This window comes from Ascaphus truei, chromosome 5 (genome assembly GCF_040206685.1).
Source record: "Ascaphus truei isolate aAscTru1 chromosome 5, aAscTru1.hap1, whole genome shotgun sequence".
Lineage (NCBI taxonomy): Eukaryota > Metazoa > Chordata > Amphibia > Anura > Ascaphidae > Ascaphus > Ascaphus truei.
The window spans coordinates 166,278,529-166,291,802 of record NC_134487.1 but is presented as its reverse complement, the minus strand read 5'-3'; the positions used below and the strand labels follow the sequence as shown (position 1 = coordinate 166,291,802).

The 13,274-nt window shown below is 44.0% G+C and overlaps 1 protein-coding gene across 1 annotated transcript in view; it reads right to left on the bottom strand.

The window, feature by feature from the left end:
• The window catches only part of FSTL4 (follistatin like 4), a 1,082,354-nt gene that overhangs the window by 423,856 nt on the left and 645,224 nt on the right, over nucleotides 1-13,274 (bottom strand). The window lies entirely within an intron of this gene.

The following is a 13,274-nucleotide window of genomic DNA, read 5'->3' as shown; positions in this document are numbered from 1 at the left end:
GAATCTTGATTGATTACATTTGGTAGTCATAATGCGGGCATTATGTTTTCCACAATGTTGTGACGCTGTTCATTTTATTAAATAAGTGGTTGCAGCCAGCTCTTAAAGTGAGGAATAGACAGTTGAACTCATTTGCTCATAATATTTACTGTATGAAAAACTTGGATCTGTAATTTGTGCATAGCACAAGTTGTACTGATGGGAGAAATGCAAGTGCAGAAATATATAACTAAATGTTATCTCAATTGTAATGACAGGGTTTAAGGTAATATACTGTATTGTGTTGTTATTTACTAAAGCTTTCTGTTAATTGTTTTGACTAATGCTCCAGTTTTAGGGCAGATCCACAAAGCTCTGTTAACTTTTGAAGCCAATATTAAACCCAGTGCAACTCCTTAAATAACATATGGGTGGGTTTTTTTTCCGGCCGTTGGTGCTAATTTTATGCAAAAGAAGTGCTCCCGTTAACATCACATAACTATTAAAGGACATTTAGGTTAACACAGGGATTTAACCTTATGTCATTTAGGTCATACCTAGAGGATGTACAGAAAAGATAGATTGATTTTACAAGAGTCGTAAGCACTATATATAACCCCTCAAACCTCCATCCAAAGAAACATAAGGAGAAACATCTTAGATTCTTGGGAGATATGCAATTAGATATGCCAAACAAGGTTTACTGAATGTCTGCGTGTCTCTCTCTCTCTCTGCGTGTCTCTTTCGATAAAGTTGGGGGACAAACCTGAGTAATATTAGCACCAAAGCAAAGTTGTTTACTTTGAATTTCTAACCTTTATTACCTACTTAAAAGAAGCACATTTTGCCCAGAGTTTGTGCAGTCACTTTCTGAAGGTTGTATCTAACTCAATAGTATTTTATTAAATGAGCCATGACACAGACAGTGGCATTTAAATATTTCATCTCACAGACAATATACTGCACACCTTAAATCAAGCTCAAATAGATACATTGGTTGTGCCAAAGACAGTGAAAGGTGATGAACCACAGAAATCTTTGGTGTTTGGTTATTTGTACAGTATACTTTTTTTCCCTTCTAAAATACCAGAACCACTTTACAAAAGTCTCTAGGCCAGTGGTTCCCAATCTGTGCGCCGTGGCACCCTGGTGCGCTGTGGCTTGCCTAGAGGGGCGCCGCGATTATCCTCCCCACCATCCCTCTGATTATCCCTCCCCCCCATCCCTCCTTAAGGCTGCGGTCCCAGTCATGACTGTGACACGCGTGCCCGGCGGGGGGGCGGCGCGTGCACAGTGCTAACCGCTATCTGCGGTCTGAGGGGAGAGAGGGAGCTTGCGACGGGAGGGGGCGTGGTCGGGGATTTGCAGGGGCTTGACCATCACGTCACGCGGCTGATTCGCACTCATTGGGTGAACCGCCGGTGGGGGCGTGGCCATGCCTCCATCGCTAGGAGTAAACACAATTTCCCCTGCCTTCCTGAAAAGCTGTCGTGCAGAGCAGGAGGAAATTGCGCGTCAGGGTAGCAACTGGGACCATAGGTACTGGGGGGCGGAGTTTAATCGCACAGCGCATGCCAAGACGTGCGCTGTAGTTATTACTGGGACCGCAGCCTAATGCCGACCTGGGCCGCAGGGGATTGGCTGCAGGTCAGAGGAAGCTGGGGGCAGGGCTTCCGCTTTGTGCGGTGGTGGGTGCAGGGGGAGGCAAGGAGCCACCTGCACGGATCTCCTGCCTTTCCTCCTCCCCCCCCCAGTCACTCACATCCATCGCTGCTTCTGTTCTCCACTGCGTGTGTGTGTGTATCTGTGTGTGTGTGTTGTGTGTATGTGTGTGTGTGTGTGTATCTGTGTGTGTGTGTATCTGTGTGTGTGTGTATCAGTGACCGTGTGCAAGGAGCTGCCTGCACGGATCTTTTGCCTTTCCTCTCCCCCTCTCCCCCCTCCCCTCCAGTCACTCACATCCATCGCTGCCTCTGCTCTCCACTGTGTGTGTGTGTGTGTGTATCTGTGTGTGTATCTGTGTGTGTGTGTATCTGTGTGTGTGTATCAGTGACTGTGTGCAAGGAGCTGCCTGCATGGATCTCCTGCCTCTCCCCCTTCCCTCCCCCCAGTCACTCACATCCGTCGCTGCCTCTGCTCTCCACTGCATGTGTATCAGTGACTGTGTGCGTGTGTGTGTGTGTGTGTGTGTGTGTGTGTGTGTATCAGTGGCTGTGTGTGTATGTGTGTGTATCAGTGACTGTATGTGTGTGTGTTTGTGTGTATCAGTGACTGTGTGCAGGGAGCCGCCTGCACGGATCTCCTGCCTTTCCTCTTTCCTGTGTCTGAGAGAGAGTGTGTGTCTTAGAGAGTGATTGAGAGTGTGTCTGAGAGAGTGAGTGAGATAGGGTGTTTCTGAGAGAGTGAGAGACAGTGTGTCTGAGAGAGTGAGAGAGAGAGAGAGTGTGTGTCTGAGAGAGTGAGAGAGAGAGTGTGTGTCTGAGAGAGTGAGAGAGTGTGTGTCTGAGAGAGTGAGAGAGAGAGGGTGTGTCAGAGAGAGTGAGTGAGAGAGAGTTAGTGAGAGAGAGAGTGTCAGAGAGAGACTGTGTCAGAGAGAGAGTGTGTCTGAGAGAGAGTGTGTCAGAGAGAGAGTGTGTCAGAGAGAGAGTGTGTCAGAGAGAGAGTGTGTCTGAGAGAGAGTGTGTCTGAGAGAGAGTGTGTCTGAGAGAGAGTGTGTCTGAGAGAGTGTGTGTCTGAGAGAGTGTGTGTCTGAGAGAGTGAGAGAGAGTGTGTGTCTGAGATCGAGTGTGCCTGAGAGAGTGTGTGCCTGAGAGAGTGTGTATCTGAGAGAGTGTGTAGCTGAGAGTGTGTATCTGAGAGAGTGTGTATCTGAGAGAGTGTGTATCTGAGAGAGTGAGAGTCTGAGAGAGTGAGAGTCTGAGAGTGAGAGTCTGAGAGAGTGAGAGTCTGAGAGAGTGAGAGTCTGAGAGAGTGTGTCTGAGAGTGAGAGAGTCTGAGAGAGTGTGTCTGAGAGAGTGCGAGTGAAAGTGTATGTCTAAGAGAGTGTGTGTCTGAGAGAGTGTGTGTCTGAGAGATTGAGAGAGTGTGTCTGAGAGATTGAGAGAGTGTGTCTGAGAGATTGAGAGAGTGTGTCTGAGAGAGTGAGTGTGTCTGAGAGAGTGAGTGTGTCTGAGAGAGTGTGAGAGTGAGAGAGAATGTGTGAGAGAGTGTGAGTGTGTGAGAGAGAGTGAGAGAGAGTGTGTCTGAGAGAGTGAGAGTGTGTGTGTCTGAGAGAGTGAGAGAGAGAGTGTGTGTCTAAGAGAGAGAGAGAGAGTGTTTGTCTGAGAGAGAGAGTGTGTGTCTGAGAGAGTGAGAGTGTGTGTCTGAGAGTGGGAGTGTGTGTCTGAGAGAGTGAGAGTGTGTGTCTGAGAGTGAGAGTGTGTGTCTGAGAGAGTGAGAGTGTGTGTCTGAGAGAGTGAGAGTGTGTGTTTGAGAGAGTGAGGATGTGTGTCTGAGAGAGTGAGGGGAATGGCAGCAATGGTACTGTAATGCTGAGTAAACAGATCACTGACTCCCAAAATACTCTCCCTCAAAAACATATCCCTACGTCGCAAGGTGAGGAAATGGGGGGGGGGGGGAGAAAAGAACAGAGGGAGAGAAGTCCCTCAATACCTTGTCTGTGCTATCCCTGCAGGGAGCATGATCCGTGGTGTCTGTGTGCCTACACTCATGCAGTAGGGCTGCTCCACCGGCATCCCAGTATAGCATGTGTTCGTCTGCAGGCTGCCGGAGTTCGTGTTGCGGTACGTGACGTCACGTCGTCGTGACCTTTGCCCTCTGACATACGTTTCACGGAGGCTTCTTCTGGAGTATTTTGGGAGTCAGGGATCTGTTTACTCAGCATTACCACTGCTGCCATTCCCCGCAGGGACAGTATATATCGGTTTGTAGGGACTTCCATTTCTCTCTCCCGTCCCTGTATGTAGTTAGTAGTATTCAGGGCTAACTTATGCGGGGTTTAGTACTATTCACCACATAGCGATATCATTTGCCAGTGCATTTTTTTCTGCTAAGCACCTCAGCAGTTAGGTTACCATACCAATTGGCAAGTTTTAGCATTAATCCTATTTTTTGTTTATGTGTATCATATGCATGGAGCTAAAGGTGCTCCTTATCTATTTTGCATTTGAACACCAATGATCTATTTGGTATGTTTTACTTGTGATTCTGGTTCTTAATTCCCAGTCTGTCGTGCTGCATTACTAGTTACTTACAGGTAACTGTTGGACTGATCCACATCAGGACAGGGGTATACTCTTAGATTTGGGCTGTGGTGCTTACCACGCCGTATACCCGAGCCACTAAGTGGACATACGCATGACGCACTATAATTACTTCATCTATTTTTACTGTTACTACTGTATGGTTCTAATTTATTTTATTAATTATTATTATTAAAGGATTCTAAGACAACCATATTGCAATACACATTGGACCAGTACTTTGCTTCTTACTGCACATCCACGGCTGATTCAGTACTACTCCCTTTCCAGACAGGGTGCATGTTTAGGGACTTATCCAGACGGCAGTGTCTTTGCTACATCTGGTGTTTTTTTTCTTCCATTATTACAGGCATACCGCGGTTTAAGGACACTCACTTTAAGTACACTCGCGAGTAAGGACATACCGCCCAATAGGCAAACAGCAGCTCACGCATGCGCTTGTCAGCATGTCCTGAACAGCAATATCAGCTCCCTACTTGTACCGAAGCTGTGCGCAAGTGGGGAGACTATAGAGTCTGTTACAAATTAGTTATTTACATCAGTTATGCACGTATATGACGATTGCAGTACAGTACATGCATCGATAAGTGGAAAAAGGTAGTGCTTCACTTTAAGTACATTTTCGCTTTACATACATGCTCCGGTCCCATTGCGAACATTAATGCGGGGTATGCCGGTACTATGCACACTATGGACTGGTAATGTCTCAACAACCGTGAAGAAACTTCCTTCCAAGAATCCAAAATTCATATACAGTATCTAAAGATGTGGGTGAAAAACACTCAATCTTAATATTATTAAGAAAGGGAGGACACTAGTCTCAAACAAATACATATTTGTATTTCAGCGTACAGTACATAAAGTGACAATTGCAATTAATGGCATGAAAATTCTGAATATTGTACTAATATAGACAAAACTTACATTGCTGTCACACTCACCCAAAGAGACTCAACGTTTCAGGCTATGGCCCTTTGTCACGAGTCTAACTAACCAGTTATAATGTGTACCTTATATAGGTGCTTTACCTTTCTCCTAATGTGTGGCACCTTTATGTGTATATGTACGCTAAAATACAAATATGTATTTGTTTGAGCCTGGTGTCTTCCCTTTCTTAATAATGTTAAGATTGAGTGTTTCCCCTCAACCCCCATCTTTATATATACAGCATAAGGTAATGTCCCATTATGTATGAGCCCTGAGCTAACCAAGCTATTTGTATTTGGCCTGAAGAATATTTGCAGATGATTTATACAATCAGTGGGATTAAAGTGCAGCATGGTGCTGATAATAAATAGCTATTTGTGCATATTTCTTCATTGCAATTTCTTGGCATGTTAAAAAAAAACATAAATGATTGGTTATTGAAAAGTCTCATGTGAAAATTGGAATGCAAGTGAGTAAGGTGGGAAAAAAATACTGACAGTTTTCAAATGTGTAAAATTTCACAGTAATACTGCATGTTTGTGAAAATGAGAAAAATCGCTGATATCTAATTAAAATTTAAAAAGTAACTGTTAGACTTCAAATAGCAAAAAAAATATTTAGTGTGCTTTAATTATTACAATTATTATGTTACCATGATAGTAATAGGGCTGTACATTTATATGTTGTGAAGGCGACTAATGTAGCAAAAAGGAAGATGTTTCCTGGTCTTTTAAAGTGATGTTCAGGGAATATATACAACATTTGTATATCTCCCAGTAGAAGATCCCCACAGCTCTTTTAAGTTGAACAAACAATACTGCACCGACACACTTTATTCGAGCAAATACCCGGTATGTACCTGGCAGATACCTGGAATGCGCCGCTCCTCACCTCTGACAAGCCCCGTTGCATTTGCCTTCCCAGCCTGGGTTCATGATCTCACCTGACACTGGAGATTGAAAGCTAAACATCAAGCCTCAGGCATGAAAATAGATTGTAAGCTCACCTGGGCAGGGACTGTGTCTGTAAAATTCCTATGCGCACTATACTGTAATTGTGAAGCGCTTTGAGTCCCATTGGGAGAAAAGCGCTATGAAATAGAGTTATTATTATTATTAATATTATGTCTTACTACAATACAGGATGTCTTATCCCTCATCTGCCCAAGTACAGATTGACCTGTAGCCTACTATCAGTAGCCTACTGTAGTAACAATTTCAGGTCACTGTCCAGCCAGTCTGTCATCCACCCACATCACCGTCTACTCTGCTGTGCGAGATAAAATATAATAATATTGCAGGCACTTGCAGTACTAGCCGCAAGCAGCGAGTCCGCAATACCTGTATCATCCATATTAAAGCAGTATATATATTGTATGTTTATTTAAATGTGTATTTAAATATTTACTTACTGACACCAGCAGTAACAGCACCAACAACCTTCTCAACAACTTGATTAGGGAGGGATATCTAGCAAAATATCTTAGTGCATATTGGGCACAGTCTGTTTTACATTTGTATTGCACCAAAAAATGTCAGTGCTAAAAAGTAATACAAACCTTCATAAAATGTGCATTGTATGTTTGAAGGTTGTTGTGTGAACCCGTACATACTGTATAATGCATTATTTTAAATGGTTTTTTTTAATGCATTCCTCATGTTGAATACTTGATTGTAGTGTTGGACCGGGTCCTACATTTTTTAAAAACCGGGTAACGGGTACCTGGAGGATTTGGTGCCTTGTACCCGGCTGGGTACCCGGCTACCCGGTTGACACTTAGCTGGGGGTGGAGGAAGCCCGCGCAACATCTAGGCAGGTCAGCAGAGGTCCTGTGGCGGTGGTAGCATCAGCAGTCTGTGTTCACCCCACGCGGGAGCTGCTGGACTCCATAGTAGTGTGAGCTGGGAACCATGTGACCAGAGAAGGAGCCGAAGCATTCCTATTGGACTGCCACCGCCTCAGGACCTCTGCTGACCTGCCTAGATGTCGCCGCGGGCTTCCTCACGGGTCTTCCTCGCCTTCCATCGCTGACAGCAGGTAAGTAATGATGTATTTTTTAGCTACCCTGACATTACCCGGCGCTGGCGCCGGGCCCACTTCTCAGTTGCCGGGTCTGGGTAATTTCCAGGTAGCTGAAAATCCGCCGGGTAACATCGGGTACCGGGTAATTCCGGATACTCGGTACATCACTACTTGATTGGTAAATGTAAACAGAATTATGTGTATTTTTTAAAATGTATAACTAGTATTAGTAAATATAAATTATTAGTAACATTATTTAGATTAGCCATACTGTGAAAATAATAAATGTGTAACCTATATAACGCATCCATGCCGATTCAAATTCATTCTGCTCTAACAGTATTATCTGGATTTTGACACACTTTAAGTGATTTTTTGGTGCACAAAAATATAATTTTTCATTACATACCATATACAGCAAGCACAGTTAGTTGCTATACTCCAAAACAAATTACTTTTTTTTTTTTACACAGGTTGCAAAGATAGAGAAAGTTGCACGCAGAAGCGCATTTGAAAATTAGCTTGACATATCAATTTTGCACTAAAACAGACATTTGCAATGCTTGGTAGATACAGTAGGCCCCTTTGTGCTTGCCTACTGCTTTTTACTTTGTAAGGTTATTTATTTATAAGTTCCATTTACAAAGGTAAGGCAGTTTTGTTCTGTATTCTTGGCAGGTGCAGCCTTCTTAAGAAAATCTTATACTGTGTACGAATATTCATTTAAGACAGCAAAGAGAGGAAATTTTAGCACAATCTCCAGTTTGGGTGTTGTTCGAATAAAATGATCAATGAACCAAAAAATTATGAAAGCTATTAAAAAGGTAATACATCTACATAGCTAAATGGACTAAGTTACAAAAAAAAAATATAACTAATAATTTTAAGATCAGACAAATATAATTGCTTTTTTAAGGAATTTACCGTATTTCATTAATTCTAAAGCTAAATCCCTGCTGGCGCTGAGCGCACTCATGCTTGGAGAGCGCTCCAAGCATGAGCGCCGGGTGTCCTGCTTGCACGCGAGCGCGGGGGCGGGGTGGAGGGGAGGGTCGGGTAATGTGGGTAGTTTAGCGCGTGGGTAAGTATAGTTTTTTGGTTTACCTAAGCGCCGATCGCGGGTGAGCGTGTGTGCCCGCACTCGAGCGCCGCGCGCACCACGGGAGCGGGGACTTACATATATCCATATATGCAAGTCCCCGCCGCAAGCGCCGCCCGCTCAGCCCACTCAGCGCTAGCGGGGACAGCTTTAGTCGCACCTTTTTTCCCATTTTCACATGTCTGAAAAAAACTGCGGGATGCATCCAAGGTTTACAGCGCCCAGCAGCTCGGCAGTCTTACCCGGCTCTGAAACAGGCCGTGAAGAGCAGAGGTGCAGAAGGAGCTCAACAACATCGCAGAAGACCCGCAACACAATGTGAGTATCACATGATCTCTTAATGAATGAATGACTGAATTTTTTTCTGCACTTTTAATGTAGTTTCTTTATTTCTGAAATTTTTTGTTAGATCAATGGTGCGTCTTAGAATCGCGAAAATACGATAAATCATAATAACATTTCTTGTTATTATGCAAACATGGTTCTGTGACATTATGCAACACAAGAGCTTATTAGGAAGTACATGGCTATTTTTGTTTCAATGATTAATAACACCCTGGTCCCATAATTTATTAAAATGTGATACAGTTTATGCCTTTTATATCTAATTTGCAGTTATATTTGTAACATATTTCTCTCATATTTAATAAGAATGGGGTTTGAACTCCAAACTTTGTGTATTTTGCGTTCGTTCAGATATCTGACACAAACTATGGGGCACATTTTCAAAGTCCAGCAAAACATGTGTCAAAACCCAAGAAAGACTTGGATTTCTATTTAATTTTATTTTTTAATCTGCAGACAACAACTGAAGAAGAGAAGGATCCCAGTTCACAGCACTCAAGCCCCTACAGTATGTGATACTGTTAGTGTTAGTGTTGGTGAAAAGAAAATTCTTTCCACTATCACAAACTGTAGGGGCTTGAGTGCTCTCGAATCTGGGATCCTTCTCTTCTACAGTTGTTGTCTGCAAATTCTATCCCAACATAGCACCTCTCCCAAACCATACTATCTCTTCTAGCAAAGCGAGGGTCTCCCAACCCCTACCCCTACCCATACATTGTATCTTTTATAATCTGGACATATTTTTATGTTTGCGAATTGGAAACATGAGAAATTCTGCAGAGAACTTCCAAAAAATGTAAAATCCTTGTACAGTAACATCCCCCACAAGGATGGTCCTGACAGCTAAGCTTCCGGCGCGCCGGTGTGAGAGGGAGGCCCGGTGCATGTGTGAGCAGCAGCGTGGGACATACAGGTGCCTGCAGCGGAGACGGCGGCAACTGCTGTGACCTGCCGCCGGGCCCCCCACAGTCACTGCCCCCCACAGCACCGCCAGCCCCTGCAGACACTGCCCCCCCGCAGCACCGCCAGCCACCGCAGCACTGCCAACCCCCGTTGCACCGTCACCCCCCCGTGGCACCGCCACACCCACAGCACAAACACAGCCACCACCCGCCTGTAGCACCACCCCTCTGTAGCACCGCCACCCCCTGCAGCCACCGCCCCTCCCCCCTGCAGCACCACCAGCCCCCGCACCCACCGCCCCCCTCCCCGCAGCACCGCCAGCCCCCCGGTAGCACCACCACCCCCCTCAGCACCACCACCCCCCTGCAGCCACTGCCCCCCCCTCCCACAGCCACCGCCCCACCCCGCAGCCACCAGGCTTGACCTGAGACCATCCACAAGGTAAGTGATTTTTATTTGTATTGGGTGTGTATTTTTTTATATGTATTGGGGGGTTAAGTAACAGTTGCATGCGGATTTTTTTTTTCCGTGTTAGGTGCGCTCTGGGTTGGGGGGGGGGGAGGCCCTGCTCCTTTCATTTGTCCTGAGCCCCATGATTTCTGTTGGCGGCCCTGCCCCTGGGGGTTGCGCCACCCAGATTGCGCACCGCTGACTTACACCTTCAGCTTAATCATGCATGATCAACGCACTAAGCGCTTCTGTTGAGCCACCTGAAATGCAGACTAGAAAACAAGTAAACAACATACTGTACATCATCAGGGTCTTCAAGGTACTACCCTTCATGAAGTACACTGAATGTCTAAAGGGCACTTATATATCAAGAGGGAATGGGACACATCACAATGCACCAAAAGTCATTCAGGCACCAAACTATGCATATTATGTAAGAAGTCATATAATCTTCATAAATGTAATGCAATTTTTATTAGGCAAGTACTACAGTACTTTTTAACACTACATTATTGGTGTTTTTTTTTTTTTTACAAATTTCCTATTAGTACAGTACGTACTCAAGGCTGGGCACTTACACTCATGTATATATATATATATATATATATATATATATATATATATATATATATATATATATATATATACACTTTTTTAATTTGTGCTTTGGTTTTGATAGAAGTCGATACATTTTGGTTATGTAAGGATGTATGGGGGGGGGGGGGGAACTCTTAACAAGTTTAGTAAAACAAAAACACAAAAATATGAAAACAAAAAAAGAAATCAGATGATGAGACTTTCCCTGGTTTTAGCTTTAATTCTACTCGTTTTTTTTAAAGTTTGTTTTGAAGTACAGTATAATTATAAATACACTTACTGTATGCAACACGGTAAGTCCATTCTACCTGTCTTTCCCACTGTTACGTAAACCCCGAGTAAGTTCAGGGCAGTTGATGGATATCCAGGGGAGCGTCACCGAGTGCCCAAAAAAGAAAAAAGTGAATAGTGTAATACTGTTAAGTAAAGTGATAAAATATATCAAGAGCTGCCAAATTCCTACTTACAAACCCAGTAGGAAAAGGAGCATGTGTGCCAGTCTGGAATTGCAACATATCCAGGTCTGGAGGTATGGTATATAGGTCAGCAGTCTCAAAGAGAAGAGAGAACAACCATAGTGCAGATAAAAATATAGCAAGTTTATCAATCAAAAAATGACAAATGGAGGCTTACGGCAGTCAGAGAATAACAGGCATTGGAACAGCATCCTGTGTTCCGGTGTCCTGTGTTCCGGTGACCGTGACGTCGCGATCCGGAAGTGACGTATCCGGTAATGGTTCCAGTGTGTACCGAGCGACGCAGTAAAGACCTAGCTGTTCCAATGCCTGTTGTTCTCTGACTGCCGTAAGCCTCCATTTGTCATTTTTGATTGATTTACTTGTTATATTTTTATCTGCACTATGGTTGTTCTCTCTTCTCTTTGAGACTGCTGACCTATATACCATACCTCCAGACCTGGATATGTTGCAATTCCAGACTGGCACACATGCTCCTTTTCCTACTGGGTTTGTAAGTAGGAATTTGGCAGCTCTTGATATATTTTATCACTTTACTTAACAGTATTACACTATTCACTTTTTTATTTTTTGGGCACTCGGCGACGCTCCCCTGGATATCCATCAACAGTTCCTCTTCAAGACTTTTGAAACAGTCTTTCTACAGGGTCGAGTGATAAGTTGTTTTTGCTTTTTTCTATTTAATTATTGTACACATTTACTGTTCACTGTTATTGAATTAATTATTGCATTTATTTGATTTATTGATATATTTTTGCACATCACTGTTTGGGTGTAGTAGAGCGCCATCTAGCGTTCTTTATTTAAAGTTCATGGCAGTAACAGGTTAATTATTTGGGTATTACACCCCCCTGCAGCCTCCTCTGTGATGGACAGAAGTGAGGTGGTAACTGATGACCTGTGTAAGCCTATGAGGATAGGTACAGATCATGAGCCTGCCTCTTCTGGAATCCTAATCAGGGGAGTGGCCCAAAGTTTGAGTAGTCTTGCTCTGCCTTCCAAGGTAGGAGCATGGACTGTCAGACTCTCCCATTGCATGGATGAGCTGGCCCACCTCAGGCCTAAGGGCCTGAGGGTCATAAAGATTCAAGGCCCCATACTATCGGGGTGAGCACCATCTGAAGTCCTGGGATGTTGGACAGTATCACCTATGCTGTATGAAGATCTGTGCAGAATGTCCTATATAGCTACCTGTTCATTATACCTCTGCCTGAGTGTCAATTCCTGGGCAGGAGGGGTAAGGAGTGCAGTGGTGGGGACTGACATCCATATACCAAGGATTCCATCACAGCTGGAGGCGCTGACACCATGAACCAAAAACCAGAGACCACCCAAAAGCCTGTCCTGTTGCCCCTTACCACCGTGGCAGACTCAGCACTTCTGTACTAGCAGGTATGCCTCAGCATCACACTAGATAGTAATTCAGTCCTTCTCCCAGAGGGGGGGGGGGGGTGAGGGACATGGGTTACATGTATATACCATCTAACTTGTTTCATTGCTAGTGTATATACCAGTCATATCTAATTGGGTAACACCATTCATTTAGCTTGTGGTATATTATATACTTAGCTGGACAGACACTACAGGATACCAAGATCTGACTTGTACCACAGAACCAATATGTCTGCTATACCCATTGATCTCCAGTTGGCTTAACCATGTTAATTTACATTGCAGTATACTACTTAGGTGGGCACAGACTATAGCAGCACCTGATTTTTCTCACTATACCAGTGTGTCTATACTATATTTATTTTCAGTTATCTTAACACCACTGATTTACCTTCAGTTATATTATTTACTTAGGTAGGCAGATACTGTACCAGCATCTGACTTCTCCCACTACACCAGTGTGTTTACAAGAGCCCATCAGTCCCAGTTAGGACATTATGACCACCTATAGTCTTTTGGCACTTAGTTAGGCAGATACTGTACCAGCATCTGACTTCTCCCACTACACCAGTGTGTTTACAAGAGCCCATCAGTCCCAGTTAGGACATTATGACCACCTATAGTCTTTTGGCCCTAGCTACGTTTCAACAGGATGTGCGTAATTCAATGAAGAGAAGTATAATTAAACACAGCAGCTGCAGTATCAAAGGGAGAATATCTACATGCACCTATGCAGTGCCCTTCTGTACCCATCAATCCACCAAGCGCTCGACTTCTCCTGACTAAGCCAATGCTACAGCCTTCAGATGAGAATGAGTGATA